The sequence below is a fragment of the Lingula anatina genome, chromosome 8 (assembly GCF_051362555.1).
Source record: "Lingula anatina isolate TDL-2025a chromosome 8, LinAna3.0, whole genome shotgun sequence".
In the NCBI taxonomy this organism is placed as follows: domain Eukaryota; kingdom Metazoa; phylum Brachiopoda; class Lingulata; order Lingulida; family Lingulidae; genus Lingula; species Lingula anatina.
In genome coordinates, this window is record NC_141774.1 from 3,121,781 (window position 1) to 3,140,809 (window position 19,029).

A 19,029-nucleotide genomic window follows, 5' to 3' on the forward strand; every position below is an offset into this window, starting at 1 on the left:
TATAGATTTTTGAAATGGGAAATTTTTTTGATTTATAGGATGTCAGAAAAGGTGGAATATCTTGGCTATTAAGGGCATAAGAGTTTCGTTACGTACGGAAATTTAACTTTATCTCCAGTGCTTGCATTCTTAGAGAACAGGTCGGAATTTTAAATTACAGCAAGTTGTGGCAAATTTATTCAGCTTCATGTCAATGTAAACATGTAAGGAACTTTACCTTCATCCAGCACTGGCACAAATCAATTCACAGCAGAGTATGCAGAAAAAAGTCGTACTTGCAATATCCACGTGCCAGCCTCGTTTTGACTTAGTACATTCTAATCTAGCTTCGTTTTGGATTATTCTTCGCACAATATTGTCTATATTGAGAAACAAAACTTGCACAGGAAGAATGGGAAAAATGAAAATATAATTATCTCATTTTTTTCTTTGTAAATAAGCATTTATCTATTACACGAGGCGGATTGATGAGTTTCTTTTTATGAAAAGACAAATAAAAAACAAATGAGTACTTTTTATCAATTGACTCAATTTATAAATTTTTTACATATGAGCAACTTTTATAACACGAGTCAACAAAGTATCAATATTGTGACAGCCAACAGGGATTAAAGCTTTGCAAATATACATGCAGATTTGTGACAAAAAGAGTTGTTTTTTATTTTCGCAACATTGATATGGTGATTTATTTTACACATCTAAATCAGTACATATACAGTTAGCCAACAAACACACCACCCACTTTTAACAAATAATATTTTATAAATTTACCCAAGGTCAGCAGTTATTCCTGTACCAAGTTATTCCTGTACCAATCCATATTTTGTCTTTATAAGAATAATTTTTTGTCTACAAGCCACGTCATGTATGCAAAAGCTTGCACATTAAACTTAATATACCCTACTTTTGGTGCATGGTTCAAACCTACCCGTAAAATAATATGACTAACTAGTTATATTGATGATCAATAAATATTATTATTATTAGCATCAGCTAGCACAGCACAAAAATATTTTCCATCTCTTAAAAGAATGTCAGAGGTTGTGACGGTGCTCAATGCTACACAGCATTTGGAAATGATAGGTGCTTCTGTCATAATAATTGCAGGCCAAGGAATGGCAAAATGATTAATCCTGGTCCCATTCATGTTCTTCAAGCCTAGAAAAATATCAAATTAAAAAGTAACATAAAAACACTTTTCTAACTGCAAATGTCTTTCCACACACACAACAACACGCACACTAAAATCAATATAAATAATAAATCACTATCTTGGTAATAAAGCTGGTAGAAAATTCAAACTGGGGTACATGTCTACAAACTACAGTGTTCACAACTATCACACTAATTATTGTACTGGTACATTTTGTTTCACAAAATACACAACATTTCTAACTTAAAACAAAGGAATAGTTTAACATATATCAGGTTTTTATATCATGAAACAATTTTCTTTCATAAACTAATAAGCAATGTGTACGCAGGTGTGTGTGTATGTGTGTGTGTGTGTATGTGTGTTTGTTTGTGTGTTATTTTTCGAATAGTATTTTAAGTTCCTTTGGCACATTAAGAAAATAAGTTTTCATGTGAAATATGACCCATTATTCAGTCACACAAGGTGAAATAAAGATCAGAAAAGATCATTAAAATGCAAGGTCACGTGATCAAATCTCTTTGGTTCTGCCCAGCCTCCAGCATCCCCAGTCGCTCTTCCAGTGTCAGACTTGGCATCACATTACTTTTTTGTCATGTGTCATACTGAATCTGGTGACTGCCTTAAATAGGCTTAATTAATCACTATATATTGAACCTGATTAATTCACACTAATCACGAAACAGAAAAAACACATAATTTTGTAACAGCTGACCACAAAATCAATGAAGTGGAAATTTTAAACATCCGAGTGGTCAGCCCACTCTCATTTGACCAAATACGTGCATCTGTACTCGTTTATATGGTTGGAATCAATTCTAGGTAAAAGTACAAGAGTACAAAAGTACAAGAAAGTTTTCTGATGCATTTTCATCGACTGTCAGTATATAAACCTCATTGGAAATATCGCAAACCACCAAGTTACAGGTTTGGTCAGTGCTCAAAAATTTTATATGTTCAAAAATGAATGTCAAACTATGGAAAAACCTGAACAGACAAAGGAAAAAGTCCATCTACATTTGGCACAATTCAAAAACACAGTTACAATGCCGCTTTGTGTGCGGCCATTTTGGAAGACGAATTCCTTTGGGGTATAAGATGTAACTGAAGCATATGCTGTATCGTCTTTTTGAATTTATTAGTATATAAATCAACTGGTCATTGTATAAACATATGTACATCTTACCTGTCTCAATGCCTTCTTCTCCCACCATTTTTTCTTAGAGCTATCTGCTCCCTTTTTGAAAAGGCCAAATCTAATATTTTCCTAAGTAACTGTCATATGAGCCAGTGGCTCCCGGGCTATACTAAAACTGCATTTCATTTCAAACAAAAAATACTTGCAATAATTGCTTCCTTCCATGCTTCCCTTCACTGTTTGGAGATTGTTAAAGAGAAATAAACTAAAAATCCACAGAAGTGTTTCTAAACACTCGAATTACAAAAATGCTCAACAGAAGACTGTACCCAAGTGGTATAAAAAATAATCAATTTGAATAGGATGCCATCTACATGTACATCTTCACTACAGTACCAATATGTGTTAAATAGTGCAAACTGCCATTTCATACTTTACCCAGGAAATGACAAAGAAAACAACCATCAATATGTTCCTTTCAATGATAACTATTCTAAGTTTATTCATTACTGCAAGCAAAAAAACCCCAAAAAAACAGAAAAAGGCTTTGTAAAAGACTAAATTATGCAATGTAAGCAATAAACAAACTTTATGATCAAGATATATATTGGTCTATATGAGCATCACAATATTAAGTGAACTGTTCATTGTTCATATATATATACTAGTATATGTCATAGAGGCAAACTGCCCACATAAGATCACAAAAGATATGAAGAGCTGTACTCTGTGACCATCAGGATCACTCAGTTTCACACTTAAGTGCAGATTCATATTTAAGAGTACACGAGGAAAATTTTTATTTCAACCAAAACCAGGCTGCATGAAAACTACCAAGAGCTAATAAGTTGATGTGTTTTTTACAAATACAAAATCTGCATTTCATTGGAGGAATATAAACAGGAATATTAACAGTATAGTATAAACAGTATATCGCTTCTGGTACTATCTGGTACCATTTATGATTCAGATGAAGAAATGCCTTTAATAATTTTGTTCTCAGTTGAAAATGCATACTACATATTAAATATTAATTTTAAACCATTTGTAATATTTTCACTGCACTCTCTATTGACGGATTACTTGCAGTTAAGTAAGGTGGAAAGGATAACACGTGGCTTTGTTTGCTGGCTGCTGCTGTCAGGTAGCAGGCCTGTAGCCAGGGGGGTTCAGGGGTTTGAAAGAACTGCCCTTTTTGTCAGAAAAAGGTCCATTCTGGGATACTCTGCCACAGGTGTACTGGTAAGACATCTAGACATGAATCACTGGATGACATGAATCACTAATTAATCCTGAATGACAGGTCTATACCAGTTCTCTTGCTGCCTTGTAACCACTCCCTGAAAAATGCACAACAGATAAAACTGATTTTAATAAAATGTGAAACAACCAAAAGGTTCAGGCTATTGAGAGTTCAGGTACACACTTTGAAAATGCCAGAATAAGAAAAATGAAAATATTTCAAAAATATTATAAATTTAATGAAAAAAAGATAATCCTATAGAACTGGTTTTCTAATTTGAGCATCACAGGATAACCAAGGCTGCAAGCAGCATGGCAGGACAACAGAGACTGCCAAAACATGGCAAGACAAGTGTGACTGCCAGCATCATGGCAGGACAACTGAAACTTCCAGAACATAGCGGGACAACCGAGACTGCTAGCTGGATGGCTTCAATGGCAGCCATTGTAATCCTTTCAGAATGGGAGTTATATGATGTGCACTATTGCACTTTATTTGACAAACCAGTTTTGCAGCCGAGTTTTGAATAACTTGTAATTAATTTTTTTAATCTGATAGTCACATGTACCAAAGAGGAGACTTGCAGTAATCTTATCTTGATGATTTTTTAAAATGTATTTACTAATTTTTCAGTGGTTCTGTTATAAAACAACACTTTTCTTACTTTTCCAATGTGCATAAGATGCTGATTTACACACTTCAGATACATGCTTCCCCACACAGTGCCATTTTCATTGAGGGCAACTACCAGATCTTTTACAGAACTAGATGGTTTTATAAGAACATCTATGCAAATGTTGGCATTGGCTGCATTTTTCCTATTTGCTTTGAACCTTGATGTAAACTACCCTCTACCAGGGCACAGTATTCATTCTAGGAATGTTTCAATATGGGACAAAGGGCCCCTATCATAAAAAGAAGTGGGTCATTACATTTTGAAGTGGGCCCTTTTTCAAATCTTTAAATAATAATATGTAACACGTGTTTTACTGCTGTGGTTTTAATATTCAGAGATGAAAAATACTTTATATCATAAAAATAATATTTTGACTTGCAGGTTCACATTCAATAGGTTATCCCAACTTTCTAAAATAAGAGACTTCACGCTCGAAATTTTGTTTACAAATATAAGTTTACACTGAAATATGTTGATGATTCTTTCACCAATAACCAAATTCTTACTAAAACAAGATTTTAAAACCATTTTTGGCTTCAATTTATAACAAGGCAGCAAAGCTGTCATATGTACAGACAAAAAACAAAAAAAAGCACAGGAAATAGGATACTGTCAATTTTGATGCATTAATGTATTATGGTTACTGTAACTGCATAGCCAACATCAAATTCTAATTCTGCATAACACTGAATTAGGATGAAAGTAAAATGTGTAACAAGCATTAGACCGAGTTCCCATACCTAGATCAATCTAACAGGATAAATCCAACTCCAAGGGGTTTCTCACTAAATTGCTTTCAGTTTAAGCGGCTTAGGATTCTGGCATGCCAGTTTCAGTAGGCGTGACAGACAGCTTAGCCACTTACATTGATTGCAATTTAGCGAGAATTCCCTTGGAGAAACATCGATCCACAGTTTGCGTGATAGGGTCTGGAAATAGTCCCTAAGGCTTGAGGCTGATAAGAGTTAAACTTTGGAAATGCCAGAATGAGATAAAGTGAAAATTTCTTAAACTCATTGCTTAAACTCAATTTAATATATATATATATATATATATATATATATAATCATACTTGTAAGTTAAAAAAATACAGAAAGTGTTATAAAGTTACAGTACAGGGCTCCTGGTGGATGGGAGTGATAAGTCACATCTTGAAAATGCCAGTTTGAAAAATTAAAAATTAAAGAAAAAATTACAAAAATATTCCACTAAAGCTGCCATTCAGTCTAGCTGCATAACCATGATATGAATCATCCAACTTCAGTTTAAACAGTGTAAACAAGTCACAGAAATATATTTTGTTTTACCACAAAAAGGGCAGTCATAGCTATTATTCTGATATCTGAACTTGTCATCAGACCATGTGACCTCCATAGGTGGCTATACTTTGTAATAATTTCTTAAGAGATTTTAACAAAAAAAACTTTTTAGAAAAAAAATTATTTGCCAAAAAAGAACAGTTATTATCCCTTTAACTGTAAAGTCAAGTTGCAAATGTTGCACAACAGGTAGTATCAATAAAAGTGAACTGTTACATACCCTTGGGAGTTATAAGTCCCACACTGAAAATGCCAGTAGGTAAAAGATAAAAATTTCAAAAATATATACAACAGAATAACATGGTCAATAAGATTACAGTTTCAGGACCATATGTGAGAGTTCAAATTCACATAATGAAAATCCCTATATGTGAAAAATGATGACAGTGCATAAAATAATATTACACAATGTTTAAAGACATAAAAACCAACACAACTGCTAATGTGGAAAAACAAAATACACAGCGCTTCTGGTGGATGACAGTTGAAAGTGTCATCTTGAAGATGCTAGTGTTTGAAAAAAAAATTTTAAAGAAAATGTAAAATAAAACATAACAAAAAATACCAATAAAGCTGCTATTCAAACTTTTAATCTAGCTGTACAATTACTAACATGATATGAATAACCCTATTGAGTTTGAGAATAATAAGGCACTGTTATTCATCTTTAGCATTAATGTATTTATGTATAATTTTTTTTGTAAACTTATTTTCAATATTAAATAACATTTACCTGCATAATAATAATCGATTCCTAAATATGTGACACAGTTAAAGGCCCAGTCACAAATCAGTTGCGATGCGTCGGGGATGGGTAAAACCCGGGAAATTTGAACAAAATCTTGAGACAGATCTCACGATTTTGCACCCGTCGGAGGCGCTCTCCGGACGCCTGCGGGTTGTCGCAGATTTTTTAGACATCACCACACCCGTCGCAGTCCCCAACTTTGAACTTAAAATTTTAAGATTGCTCGCAAGATTTTTCACCCATTTTGGGCATCCCAGACACAATCTCCAATGACCTACGATGCCCTCCGATTAATAGGAGGCGTCCTCCGAATAATCTGAGACTAGTCGCAATATATAGTCACATATACCCGGGGGGGAAAAAATTACAAGAAAAGACGCTCGCAGATATCGTCTCCGATCGCCTCCGATGCAATGGGAGGCGATCGGAGGCTAATCCCATGATTTTTCGACAAAACCATGTCAAAATCCTTGAAAAAATCTCAGACAATGTGACTGCTCCATTTTTATTAGGATTATTGCTAGGATTGTTCAAGGATTCTTTATTTTCTGCCACGACCCCCGGCCAAAACTAATCCCCGACAGATCGCCGACATTGTGACTGGGCCTTAAGAGAGCTAAACCTATGGGACTTTACAATGAAATCTCAATGTGTGTTTATGTAATCTCATTTAATGGCCAATTGAAAATTAATGAGTAGGCAAGTGACTTTATAGACCTTAATTTAATTAGTGATCACCCAAGGGACAATTTCATAGACTGCCATCCATACAGTACCATCATATAGCACAAATGTGTTATAGGTGTTGCATACATGCTGAAAAAAGTGAAAAAACAGCATTACTTCCCTAAAAATGACCCGATCATGCTGATTTTCAAACTTGACCTGCGTATTATAAATATACATTTGTTCTGCAAGTTTCAAGCCAAAAGGTAAAATGATTTTCCACTTATCATGTTATCAGTGTTGCATATATGCTGAAAAAAGTGAAAAACAGCATAACTTCCCTAAAAATGACCCGCTCATGCTGATTTTCAAACTTGACCTGCGTATTATGAATATTCATCAGTTCTGTAAGTTTGAAACCAAAAGGTAAAATGGTTTTCCACTTATCATGTTATCGGTGCTGCATATATGCTGAAAAAAGTGAAAAAACAGCATAACTACCCTGAAAACTAGAGGATCAGAGAGGCGATACCGCCTCCGAATATTGTACCACCAGCTGGAGCAAGCGCATTCGTATAGACCCCCACATACACAAAATATGGGACACAGCCACCAGTTTTGTGCTTGACAAGCTGTAAAAATGCAATCAACAAGAATTTTTAAACTATTGCAAAAAATATATATGGTACAATCAAATTTAAGTTCTTCATAAGGTAGGTCAAGGGTCAATTTCAAGGTCACAGTAAATTGCCAGTATATGACTTCCTATTCAAGTTCAAGAGTAACTATGGACCTATCTCTGTCAAGTTTGAAGTTAAAAGAGAAAGAAATTAGCAGAGTTCAGTTCATGATAAAAAGTAAGTCAAAGGTCAATTTCAAGGTCACACTTAGATTGCCAGTATAGGACTTCCTATTCAACTTCAATAGTAACTATGGACCTATCTCTGCCAGTTTTGGAGAAAAAAGGGAAGAAAAGTTTGCAAAGTTCAGTTCATGGTGAAAAGTAGGTCAAAGGTCAATTTCAAGGTCACAGTAAATTGCCAGTATATGACTTCCTATTCAAGTTCAAGAGTAACTATGGACCTATCTCTGTCAAGTTTGAAGTTAAAAGAGAAAGAAATTAGCAGAGTTCAGTTCATGGTGAAAAGTAGGTCAAAGGTCAATTTTAAGGTCACATTTAGATTGCCAGTATATGACTTCCTATTCAACTTCAATAGTAACTATGGACCTATCTCAGCCAGTTTTGGAGATAAAAGGAAAGCAAAATTTGCAAAATTCAGTTCATGGTGTAAAGTAGGTCAAAGGTCAATTTTAAGGTCACATTTAGATTGCCAGTATATGACTTCCTATTCAAGTTCAATAGTAACTATGGACCTATCTCTGCCAGTTTTGGAGATAAAAGGGAAGCAAAATTTGCAAAGTTCAGTTCATAGTGAAAAGTAGGTCAAAGGTCAATTTTAAGGTCACATTTCGATTGCCAGTATATGACTTCCTATTCAACTTCAATAGTAACTATGGACCTATCTCTGCCAGTTTTGGAGATAAAAGGGAAGCAAATTTTGCACAGTTCAGTTTATGGTGAAAAGTAGGTCAAAGGTCAATTTTAAGGTCACATTTAGATTGCCAGTATATGACTTCCTATTCAAGTTCAATAGTAACTACGGACCTATCTCAGCCAGTTTTGGAGATAAAAGGAAAGCAAAATTTGCAAAATTCAGTTCATGGTGAAAAGTAGGTCAAAGGTCAATTTTAATGTCACATATAGATTGCCATTATATGACTACCTATTCAAGTTCAATAGTAACTATGGACCTATCTCTGCCAGTTTTGGAGATAAAAAGGAAGAACAAGGCAGCAAAGCTGTCAAATGTACAGACAAAAAGCAGGAAATAACTATGCACAAAATAGGCTACTGTCAATTCTGATGCAAAAGTACATTATGTTAAACTGCAAATTCAACATCAAATTTTAATTATGCTCAACAGGTAATACTAATGTAAGTAAAATGTGTAACAAGCATAAGGTTTCAGGCCCATGGCAGTTCAAGTTCTCACTTTCAAAATGTATAACTTCCAGAAAAAAAAGCCAATTAGACTGCTTTTCCAACTCAGGCTGCATTTTAGTCCTGTATTTCTTTTTTGAACGTTTGGCAATCATAAGTAACATGGTTTTCCCATATGGTCATCATGGCAGCAGCACCCAAAATTGTGTTTTCTTCTATTCTGATGCAATATTACATAATGGTTAACAGCATAATGACCGACAATTTTTAATAATAAAATATACGTATCATGGATTTTCAGAAAATGAGACTAGCATGGGTCTTCAAGCCCATGGAACTTCAAAGTCACACCTTAAAATTGCCAATACGTGAAAAATTAAATTTTCACAAAAAAAAAAAAAAAAAAAAAAAAAAAACTGTTTAACTAGCAGAAAGAATTACCAAACAGACTGCATTGCCTACTGAAGCTGTATTTTAGTCCCATGTTTCTTTCCTGTAAGTTTGAGAACAGTAAGTGACATGATTTTTCTTCAATGGTCATCATGGGAGCAGTGCCCAAAATATTTTTTTTCCAAATTTTGATGCAATATTACATAATGTTTAACAGCATAATGACCATCAATTTTTAATGATAAAATATTAGTATTATGGATATTCAGAAAATGTGACTAGCAAAGGTCTTCAGGCCCATGGAACTTCAAAGTCACAACTTGAAAATGCCAAAATGTAAACAAGACAGCACTGTTCTGATGTTTTTTTTTTCCATTTTTAACACTTTTTTAACATAAAACAAAATTAACAGTTTACTGCCATTTTTATATGACCAATTAAGAAAATTGATGAGATGTGAAAAATATCAATAGAACAGTGTCAAATGTCCAATTTCCTCCATTCTGAGTTTCTGAACATAGTGAATGATTGAATCTTACAAACTGCAATGATATGAGTTTATTTCCATTTTTGAAACTTTATTACACAATACACGATAACAAGTTTACCATCATTTTTACAAAATCAACTAACAATGTTGTAAAGATGCAGGAAATGTCAAACAAACACTTTTACTTATCTTATTAATTAAATAATGAAACTGTTAACATGCCTAAAAATTGAATCTGAGGAAATGTGAAACAAGATAGCACTATTCTGAAATGGGTTTATTTCCATTTTTAACACTTTTTTAACATAAAACAAAATTAAGTTTACTGCCATTTTTATATGATCAACTAAGAAAATTGATGAGATGTGAAAAATATCAATAGAACAGTGTCAAATATCCAATTTCCTCCATTCTGAGTTTCTGAACATAGTGAATGATTGAATCTTACAAACTGCAATGATATGAGTTTATTTCCATTTTTGACACCTTATTACACAATACACGATTACAAGTTTACCATCATTTTTACGTAATCAACTAACAATGTTGTAAAGATGCAGGAAATGTCAAACAAACACTTTTACGTATCTTATTAATTAAATAATGAGACTGTTAACATGCCCAAGAATTGAATCTGAGGAAATGTGAAAAAACAGCATAACTTATAATATAATGGTCCGATTATGCTGATTTTCGAACTTGACCTGCATTTTAGTAAGATTGATTACTCCTGTGAGTTTCATGACAACAGGCCTATGGGTTTTCCTTGAAATGTGTTAACAGTGTTGCATATATGCTGAAAAGTGAAAAAACAGCATAACTACTAAAATAGTGGCCCGATCATGCCGATTTTCGAACTTGATCTGCGTTTTAGTAAGATTGATTACTCCTGTGAGTTTCATGACAACAGGCCTATCAGTTTTCCTTGAAATGTGTTAACAGTGTTGCATATATGCTGAAAAGTGAAAAAACAGCATAAATTCTACAATAATGGCCCGATCATGCTGATTTTCGAACTTGACCTGCGTTTTATGAATATTCATCAGCTCTGTAAATATAAAGCCAAAAAGTAAATCTGTCTTCCACTTATGGTGTTAACACTGAAAGTGCACGGCGACATGATCGGCGACGGCGACGGCGACGGCGACGACAGACGCAGGTGATGGCAATATGTACAGACACATCTGTGTCTGTACATAAAAATTTGCAAAGTACAGTTCATGGTGAAAAGTAGGTCAAAGGTCAATTTCAAGGTCATAGTAAGATTGCCAGTATATGACTTCCTATTCAACTTCAATAGTAACTATGGACCTATCTCTGCCAGTTTTGGAGATATAAGGGACTAAATGTTATAATTTTGGAGTTACCATAATGTGCCTTAAATTTCGTACAGAAAAAATTAATTAAAATAAAGAAAATGTCATTTTGGTCAAAATTCTTGAAATAGGAGGTGCTCTGAAGTTTCAGAAGTTCAAATTTGATGAAATAATGTCATTTTTGAACACAAGTTGTCTGCTTTGCCAAGCCTTATGTTTTATTTTTCCAGAGTTCAAAATTTATTATCCATTACCGTACTGCACATTTTGCTTTTACCACCAATATGTGCTTTTTGATACAGCGTAACTCGAAAACCGTATGGAATACAAAAAAACCGAGACCACCTCCAGTGTTGGGCTTTACATGCTCTACAAAATGCAAAAAAGAATGGGTTTCTAGCATTAACGGTTCCCGAATTAGAGACAGTTTTCAGTTTCGGTATCTTATGGCCGCTACTCCCGTGAAAATGCACCGATTGACCCCAAATTCATGGAGATGAAAGATGACCTGAAGGGTAACACTTTCCAATAATATTATTGGTTAAGTCTGTGTGGTGTCTGAATAACAGGGCAAAAAATTTTTTTTTCGTAAAAAATTTCATTTTTTTGAAAATTTTGGCCCATTTGACCTTGAGGTAAAGGTCAAAGGTCAAATCCAAGGGTATATTTGAAATCTACACATATGACTTTTGGAAAGTCGTCTATAGAAATTTTTCCCATAACCCCTTCCGTAGGGTAGATAATTAGCATTTAATTTTGCCATTTTTAGACAAGGGTGCATTGCAATGAGTGCCACACCCAGACCCCAATACCGACAAAGCCCAAATTTTACGTGGAACGAGTTGAGATTATAGGTGACCTAAATCCATGAGATGGGTACGGGGGCCCTTACCGTCTAGGAGGAGAAGCGGTAACGGTAGCCATCCGGCGGAGCCGGCGGAGCCAACGGAGCCGGCGGAGCCGGCGGAGCCGGCGGAACGATCCGGACGGGACCGAAACCATGTGTACCGCCAGCGCTAACGCTGGTGGTACAATGACCTGATCATGCTGATTTTCGAACTTGACCTGCGTAATATGAATATTCATTAGTTCTGCAAGTTTCAAGCCAAAAGGTAAAATGATTTTTCACTTATGTTATCAGTGTTGCATATATGCTGAAAAAAGTGAAAAACAGCATAACTTCCCTAAAAATGACCCGATCATGCTGATTTTCAAACTTGACCTGCGTATTATGAATATTCATCAGTTCTGTAAGTTTGAAACCAAAAGGTAAAATGGTTTTCCACTTATCGTGTTATAGGTGCTGCATATATGCTGAAAAAGGTGAAAAAACAGCATAACTACCCTGAAAATGACCTGATCATGCTGATTTTCGAACTTGACCTGCGTAATATGAATATTCATTAGTTCTGCAAGTTTCAAGCCAAAAGGTAAAATGATTTTTCACTTATGTTATCAGTGTTGCATATATGCTGAAAAAAGTGAAAAACAGCATAACTTCCCTAAAAATGACCCGATCATGCTGATTTTCGAACTTGACCTGCCTATTATGAATATTCAGCAGTTCTGTAAGTTTCAAGGCAAAAGGTCAAATGGTTTTCCACTTATCATGTTATCGGTGCTGCATATATGCTGAAACATAACAGCACTGTTCTGCAATGGGTTTACTTCCATTTTTAAAACACTTTTTTAACATAAAACAAAATAAACAGTTTACTACCATTTGTATATGACCAACTAAGAAAATTGATGAGATGGGAAAAATATCAATAGAACAGTGTTAAATGTCCAATTTCCTCCATTCTGAGATTCTGAAGACAGTAGATGATTGAATCTGACAAACTGCAATGATATGACTTTATTTCCATTTTTGACACTTTATTACACAATACACGATATCAAGTTTACCATCATTTTTACATAATCAACTAACAATGTCATAAAGATGCAGGAAATGTCAAACAAACACTTTTACGTATCTTATTAGTTCAATAATGAGACTGTTAACATGCCTAACAATTGAATCTGAGGAAATGTGAAAAAACAGCATAACTTCTAAAATAATAGCCAGATTATGCTGATTTTGGAACTCAACCTGCGTTTTAGTAAGATTGACCACTCCTGTAAGTATAATGACAATTGGCCTATCTGTTTTTCTTATATTGTGTTATCAGTGCTGCATATATGTTTAAAAAGTGAAAAAATACCATAACTCCCCTAAAAATGGCCCGATCATGCTGATTTTCGAACGTGACCTGTGGATTAATAATATTCATCGGTTTTGTAAGTTTCAGGCCAAAAAGTAAAATGGTTTTCCACTTATCGTGTTATCGGTGCTGCATATATGCTGAAAAAAGTGAAAAAACAGCATAACTTCCCTACACGTCACCCGATCATGCTGATTTTTGAACTTGACCTGCGTATTATAAATATTCATCAATTCTGTAAGTTTCAAGCTGAAATAAAAAACAGTTTTCCACTTATCGTGTTATCGGTAAAAGTGCATGACGGCAACGACGGTGACGATGACAGACGCAGATGATGGCTATATGTACAGACACATCTGTGTCTGTACATAAAAATCACTAAGAGAATCTGTCCCTTTTTTGATACCTACAAAGTGTGTATTGGAAGGATGAGGGAGATTGCAGCCAGCTTCAACAAATTGGGAAAGTCTTCACTATGGTGTGTTTTGATAATGCTCACAGTTTGCAGGTGGCATCGCTCGCATACCCCATTCTGAAAACCAATTTTTCGAGTTTAGACCATTCACTCATACCTTGTTTTTCAATTATTATTGGCACTGATTTGGACCCATGATGTTCAATAATGTTACCATAATGGCTAGCAAGTTTCTGTATAGGGACTTCACCCCAATTTTCTCTTTCTGACTCAGACAAAAAGCTTAGTGGTCTCATGCTCAAATACCCAAATGCTGTTACCATATCCAAGTGATCCTGGGGAAATCTGGCATTTATGTTGTTAATGAGATTGTCAATAAATTGACACTGAATTGCCTTGCATTGTTTTTCATAATTAGCACAACAAGTCAGAACGTGGTCCCTGAAAAATTACGATGACCTGTACCCACCTTCAGGAGAAATTCCTCGATGTAGCTGCCAGGTTTACTAGACAACCCTTCACTACTTGTGGCATGGTCCCTGTGCTTTTGCAGTTCTCTCAATGCATGCTTCACATTAACATCCACCAAGGCTGGGTCAAGATCTTTCTTTTGGAAGAGTAAACATAGCTCTGTGACAATGCTGAGGATGGACAAAAGCATATGGTACATATGAAGGTACCTGCAAACATTACTCCAGCACACAATCCCTTACTTTATTTTTCCCTTAATCACCATGAACAGAGACCAAATCTCTCGACACACTAAAATTATGAAAAATGAATGTGAAAGTTTTATCTATATATATACAAAAAATAATGTTCAGGGAAAAAACATGAGCGTAACGCCCTGTGCAGACTTTACGAAAGGCCAAAAAATCTGTCAGACATTCTGTCTGACAAGCTTGAAAATTCTGTCAGACCGAAACAAAATCTGTCAGACCAAAGTAAAATAATAGAAATATAAACCATTATTCATGTTTTTATGTGTATATTCTAATGTTTTAAATCATTGACATTAAATCAAATATTAATTTTTTTATATATATTTATTCGTAAAAAAAAGTAAGATAAGAAGGAAAAACAAAACAAAAAAAAGGCAAAAAATTACTTGCATAACAAGTTGTTTTTTATTTAATGAAAAAGACGCTGTTGAATGACACAAGGACTAAAAACATTACAAGTATGAAGAATGCGTAGCTAGTAATATCAAATGTTTGTCCATAAAAACGTCTGTTAATCAGTAACCATTTCACACGTTGTTTTTGGCAATAACATATGCATTTTGAAACAGCACAGTAAGACAGTCTCTTTCATCCACTGTCCAGTCCGAGTCTAAGTTCCTTCTTCATTTTATTTTTTTTATAAAAAGAAACTCAAACTGTGAGCTTTCATCAAGTTCATGTGCACTTTCTCCAACTCGTGATGAACATGCAAATGCGTACGTATGTTCCATAATCTAGGAAACTGTAATAAAGCTGTAACATTGCTGTTGATCAAAATGATAACTTTAGTACTCCTGACACCCGGCACACACTATTTTCCTCTCCTACAGATCATAAGTCCGCCAGGGCCTACCTTCTTTCCAATTTTATTAAACTTCCGTTTCTCTTCCTCACTTCGTTTTCATTTTTGCCACGCTTTGCACCAACGAAGTGTTTAAAGTTCAATAACGTCATTTTCTAAGCAAAAGGCTTATCCATGAGTACTATGTACGACTGATAATGAAGAAACAGAGGATCAAGTCTGTAAAAACGCAAATTAACACAAGCACATGTGTTGCGGCCATTTTGTTGTGTAGTATTACGAAAACGAAAACGAGACTGTACATTACATCATTCAGGAATTCCCCAACCTCAGCCAGTCACAAAATAGTATTTGTGAGTGAAACTGAGGTTAATAAATTATATATAATAGCTGGGAACTCCCCGAGATTTTCACCCCGTCTCTCTTTTCGAATGAAGTAAAATATATCGTCCAGAAAGGAAACAACAACGTAATCCTTATATTTACACATTCTCAGTCAGTTTGAAAACTCGCCGGACATAAGGTCCGACGATACAGGATTTTTTACCGGACCGTGACGAAATTTGCCAGGCATGTCCGACCGTCCGACGCCTTTCGTAAAGTCTGCTGTGTCAATGCTACGCAGCAAACGCATCGTTTACATAGTTTTTCAGCATTGCGATATCCCAGAATGCACTTTCGAGAGTTCTTCAACCTACACAAATATAACTACAACACGTGGGTCCGGGACCGTCACGATAATCAACAACGTACACTAGTGTCACTTTGATGGCTCATGCTCCGTGTTAAAAATAAATATTGACAAAAAATAATATCTTACCTTCTAAAGCTCTGCAAAAAGCCTGTTTAGCTTGAGCTGATTCCGACATTTCTTGTATGGCAAGCTTGTGGTCATTAGATGTCTCATGGCGCATAAGGGTACTGGTTCGAAAGTTATTAGTCCCTTGAAAAAATATATTGTCCTTCTTTTTTTCAACACATCAGCTGCAATACATCAAGTTTGCGTTATTGTCGTATACAAGCCACTTGTAAGTATCTCTCCACTTTTTTTGGAATGACCTTGAAGTTGCATTGCTAGTTGATACGGTATCAGAAGTCGTGACAGCAGCACATACATCTACTTTAGCTAACTTCTCCGGTGGAAATGTCTGCTGTGTATGATCATTGTCTCCGTCGCTACTATTCTGATCCGTTTTAGGGTGATCTTTCGGATCGACTTTCTTAAAAAAACTTAAAATAACACTTTGCTTCTTCTCCGCCATCATGTACAATGTACGGGTTGATCAATTGATTTACATGGACAATTAATCTCAGCCTATCAGGGATTCAAGAAAGGAGGGGCGATCGCCACTGATTTTCATAAAAAGCATGATGTCAGCATAAATTAAGATATTTGTTAAAAACTGCGACGAGCAAAGAATATCTTCATTACGTCGAACATAAGATCTTGATGTCAAGAGATGTCGAGTAAACAATCAAACTTCTGTCGTGAATTTGCCGAATTGGAGGGCGCGTTTAGAACACAAAAATGCGCCGCTGTTAATTCTCTTGAATTTTGTTGGCGCAGCTCACTCTAGGAATTGCGTCAACCTAATTTTTTCTGCGCCAATGACGCAAGGGCGCATCCTAGAATGAACACTGAGGGCAACAGATTGATTTTCCACAGATATTCACAGATACGTCTCTAGATAAGTAGACGATCATTTTGGTCAGATGTCACCCTGTACTGAAATCTCAAGGATGATTACATGGCTTGTAAATGTTTGCATAACTACTCAGGCATGGTCACTTAGCAAGTCCCTGCAAAGTCCCCTTGACAGTAATCAAGATAGTGCATTGCTCATCTGTGACAATAAAACAGCCCTTTAACAGACAGACAAGACAAGGCAGGTTGCATAACAAGTGTTAATCATATTGGCGCAAAGCCCAGCTCTCATTGAGGTCCTGCAGAGCAAGTACAAAGCCTTCTGCCTGCGTGCAGAATTAATTGTTTCCTCCTGGCCAAACATAACAGGGTCGCCTCAGCAAATATGTCCACAATAATAACTGCGGCCCTGGGCGAGGGTTGATGTAAACCATATCAACTCGACCTTAGTATCATTTAAAGCCAACATGTTCCCTTTCATCCATTACTCGAAAACTCTGCAAGACAATCCTCCATAGGAGTGATTGTTGCAGACTGGTTACTCTTGCATGTAACATAAACTTGTATGTCAGCTGCAAAAATGACAGTGTTCAGACCATGTTAAAGTATGATATTTTCTACAGGTTACATGTATAATAATGAGAATAGGATTGGACTTAACATTGCATCAAGGGGGGGCAGCCGAGACTAACGGCTTCATAGGAGAACCACAAATACTGCCATCATCATTGCAGGACAGCCGAGACTGCCAGAACATAGCAGGACCATCAAGACTGCCAGAACATGGCAGGACAACCATGACTGCCAGAACATGGCAGGACCACAGAGACTGCCAGAACATGACAGGACCACCAAGACTGCCAGAACATGGCAGGACCACCGAGACTGCCAGAACATGACAGGACCACCGAGACTGCCTGATCTTGGAGGGACCATCAAGATTACCAGCATCATGGCAGGACAACCGAGACTGCCAGAACATGGCAGGACCACCGAGACTGCCAGAACATGACAGGACCACCGAGACTGCCTGATCCTGGAAGGACCATCAAGACTACCAGCATCATGGCAGGATAACCGAGACTGCCAGAACATGGCAGGACAACCGAGACTGCCAAAACATGGCAGGACAACCGAGACTGCCAGAACATGGCAGGACAACCGAGACTGCCAAAACATGGCAGGACAACCGAGACTGCCAATGTCATGGCAGGACAACCGGGACTGCCAATGTCATGGCAGGACAACCGAGACTGCCAATGTCATGGCAGGACAACCGAGACTGCCAATGTCATGGCAGGACAACCGGGACTGCCAATGTCATGGCAGGACAACCGAAACTGCCAATGTCATGGCAGGACAACCGGGACTGCCAATGTCATGGCAGGACAACCGGGACTGCCAATGTCATGGCAGGACAACCGAGACTGCCAATGTCATGGCAGGACAACCGGGACTGCCAATGTCATGGCAGGACAACCGGGACTGCCAATGTCATGGCAGGACAACCGGGACTGCCAATGTCATGGCAGGACAACCGGGACTGCCAATGTCATGGCAGGACAACCAAGACTGCCAGTGTCATGGCAGGACGACTGGGACTGCCAGTGTCATGGCAGGACAACAATGACTGCCAATGTAATGGCAGGACTAACATGACTTCCAATGTCATAGCAGGACAACAAGGACTGCCAGCATCATGGCAGGATAACCTTATCTGCCAATGTCAAGGCAGGACAACTGAGACTGCCAGTATCATGGCAGAACAAAAAAGCTTACCAGCATCATGAATGGACAACCAATTCTGGACAGATCATATGTCTGCCAGCTACATGGCAAAACAACTGAGACTGCCAGAACATGGCAGGACAACCGAGACTGCCAGAACATGGCAGGACCACATAGACTGCCAGTTTCATGGCAGGACAGCCGAACCTGCCATCAGAATGACAGGACAGCCGAATCTGCGAGAACGCTGGCAGGACAACCAATGTCTGCCAGCTACATGGCAAGACAACTGAGACTGCCAGAACATGGCAGGACAACCGAGACTGCCAGAACATGGCAGGACCACGTAGACTGCCAGTTTCATGGCAG

General features: G+C 36.8%; 1 long non-coding RNA gene across 4 annotated transcripts; it reads right to left on the reverse strand.

Annotated features, from left to right (window-relative positions):
* Positions 1-491: 491 nt before the first annotated feature.
* LOC147760181 (uncharacterized) lies at positions 492-18,230 on the reverse strand. Of its 4 annotated transcripts, XR_015335708.1 has the most exons (5): positions 16,108-18,230; positions 14,233-14,404; positions 13,759-13,880; positions 2,340-3,631; positions 492-1,158 (listed from the first exon to the last, which is right to left on the reverse strand). It is a non-coding gene; the product is annotated as an uncharacterized LOC147760181 (long non-coding RNA). The 4 variants fall into 4 exon arrangements; XR_015335711.1 differs by having other exon boundaries at positions 492-3,631; positions 14,233-14,370; positions 16,108-18,229; XR_015335710.1 differs by lacking the exon at positions 13,759-13,880 and having other exon boundaries at positions 492-3,631; positions 16,108-18,223.
* Between the last annotated feature and the right edge of the window lie 799 nt (positions 18,231-19,029).